Source organism: Odontesthes bonariensis, chromosome 1, assembly GCF_027942865.1.
Source record: "Odontesthes bonariensis isolate fOdoBon6 chromosome 1, fOdoBon6.hap1, whole genome shotgun sequence".
NCBI lineage: Eukaryota > Metazoa > Chordata > Actinopteri > Atheriniformes > Atherinopsidae > Odontesthes > Odontesthes bonariensis.
Genome location: NC_134506.1, coordinates 43305092 through 43307443, shown reverse-complemented (window position 1 = coordinate 43307443; position 2352 = coordinate 43305092). Strand labels below are relative to the sequence as shown.

Genomic DNA, 2352 nt, shown 5'->3' with positions numbered 1-2352 from the left:
CCAGGAATTTAACTCTTAGATTAAGTCTTTGTTACTCTGATGACATGAATTCCAGAAGGACTTATGAAGAAAAACTCCTTGCTCTGATGACAGAAAATGATAGTCTTAAAACTGCCAGTGACAAGTAGAGCTTCTACCTTTTAGAAGCTCTACTTGTCACTTAAAAATGTGACACTGAAAAGAACAACGAATTACAGCGGATTCGGGTTATGGGGCCGGAGAGAGTCTGTCGTCCTCCGATAAATCGGGTCATTCTCAGCAGCAGGAACGGCAGCTGGGACACGGTGATCTCCCTGCCGGAGGACACGGCGGACATCCTGGCCCGGTGTCCCAGCCTGCCGGAGCTGGAGGAGGATCCGTGGACGGAGCAGGATTTCCGGGAAGTGGTGCGTAAAGTGTCCGGCTCGGACGCTTCGTTCACCCCGGAGGCAGTTCACCAGCTGTGCGTCCTGCTCCGGAGGGCTGTGGCGCGGGTCTCCCGCGAGGCGCAGCGGCTGTGCGAGCTCCACAAGCGGAGCTCAGCTGGTGCTCAGCTGGGGTCTGGCCGAGATGTGCGTGTCCTCCGCCGTGCGCGCGGCGTCCCTGCACTGCATGAGCTCCGGGGACACTGCGCTCCGGCGGGGCAAGTCCGCGCGCTGCGGGCTCACGGTCTCCGTGGGCCGCTTCTTCAGGTGGATGGTGGAGACACGCGTGTCGGTGCGCGTACACAAATACGCTGCAGTCTGTCTAACGGCCTGCGTGGAAAGTCTGGTGGAGGAAGTGGCCGGACGCGCGCTGCGGGCGGCGGGACTCTACGGAGGAGGCGCGGGTCCGCGGGCTCTCCATAAAAACAAGAAGTCATGGAAGAATTCCAGAAGGACTTACCGTATGAAGAAAAACTCCTTGTTCTGATGACAGAAAATGATAGTCTGAAAACTGCCAGTGACAAGTAGAGCTTCTACCTTTTAGAAGCTCTACTTGTCACTTATAAATGTGACACTGAAAAGAACAACGCATTACAGCGGATTCTTAAAAAAAAGAATCATGTAAAAAGGAAGCCATGAGGTGTAAATATGTTTATCCATGTATATATGTTTAGGGTGTTAATTAATGGTTTAGGGATTTGTAAATGGGTGATTATATTGTGTATATATTGAAATTATGTATGTATATATTTATTATTTATTGGTGAACAATGAAAATCAAATCAAATTTATTTATATAGCACATTTCATGTACAAACAGTTCAAAGTGCTTTACATAAAATAAAAGCATTGCAGCAGGGAGTGGAAGAAGCATTAAAATACATAAAAGAATATAAAGAGAAACAAATAAAATCATTTAAATTAATTTAAAAACAGGCAACAGTCCAGATAAATTCAAAGATATCGTGCAGATTTCATGCATAGACACATGAGAACAGAAAAGTTTTTAACCTGGATTTAAAAATGTCTCCATTTGGTGAAAGTTTAATCTCCACTGGCAGTTTGTTCCACTTGTTTGCAGCATAACAGCTAAATGCTGCTTCTCCATGTTTAGTCTGGACTCTGGACTGGACCAGCTGACCTGAGTCCTTGGATCTAAGAGCTCTGCTGGCTTTATATTCTCTGAACAGATCACAGATTGTAAACCATCAGCAGGCTTTTAAAATCTATTCTGTGACCGACTGGAAGCCAGAGTAAAGATTTTAAAGCTGCTGTGATGTGTTCAGATCTCTTAGTCCGGGTTAAAACTCCAGCAGCAGCGTTCTGGATGAGCTGCAGATGTTTAACGCTCTTTTTGGGAAGTCCAGTTAAAAGAGCGTTACAGTGATGGAGTCTGCTGGAGATGAATGCATGGATGAGTTTCTCCTGGTCTTTTTGGGAGAGGAAACCTTTAATTCTGCTGATGTTTCTGAGGTGGTAAAAAGCTGCCTTGGTGACAGCTTTGATGTGGCTGCTGAAAGTCAGATCTGAGTCAATCAACACTCCGAGGTTACCAACCTGGTCAGTGATTGTAAGGTCCCGAGTCTCAAGATATTTACCAACACTGACCCGCTTCTCTTTGCTCCTAAACAGAAATCAGTTTTGTCTTCATTTAATTGTAGAAAATTCTCTCTCATCCAGGTGTTTACTTCCTCCAGACACTGACACAGTACGTCTGCTGGGCTGCAGTCGTCCGGTGACAGAGACACATAAAGTTGTGTATCGTCGGCATAACTGTGATAATTGATGTTAAAATTCTGCAATATCTGACCCAAAGGGAGCATATACAAGTTAAACAGAAGAGGTCCAAGAATTGACCCCTGGGGGACTCCACAAGTCATGGCCACTTGCTCAGATTCATAGCTGCCAATTGTAACAAAATAACTCCGGCCTTCTAAGTAGGACCTGA

At 46.0% G+C, this 2352-nt stretch overlaps 1 pseudogene; it reads left to right on the top strand.

The window, feature by feature from the left end:
• Positions 1 to 209: 209 nt before the first annotated feature.
• LOC142383879 (ankyrin repeat and BTB/POZ domain-containing protein 2-like) lies at positions 210 to 906 on the top strand (annotated as a pseudogene).
• The last annotated feature ends 1446 nt before the right edge of the window (positions 907 to 2352 follow it).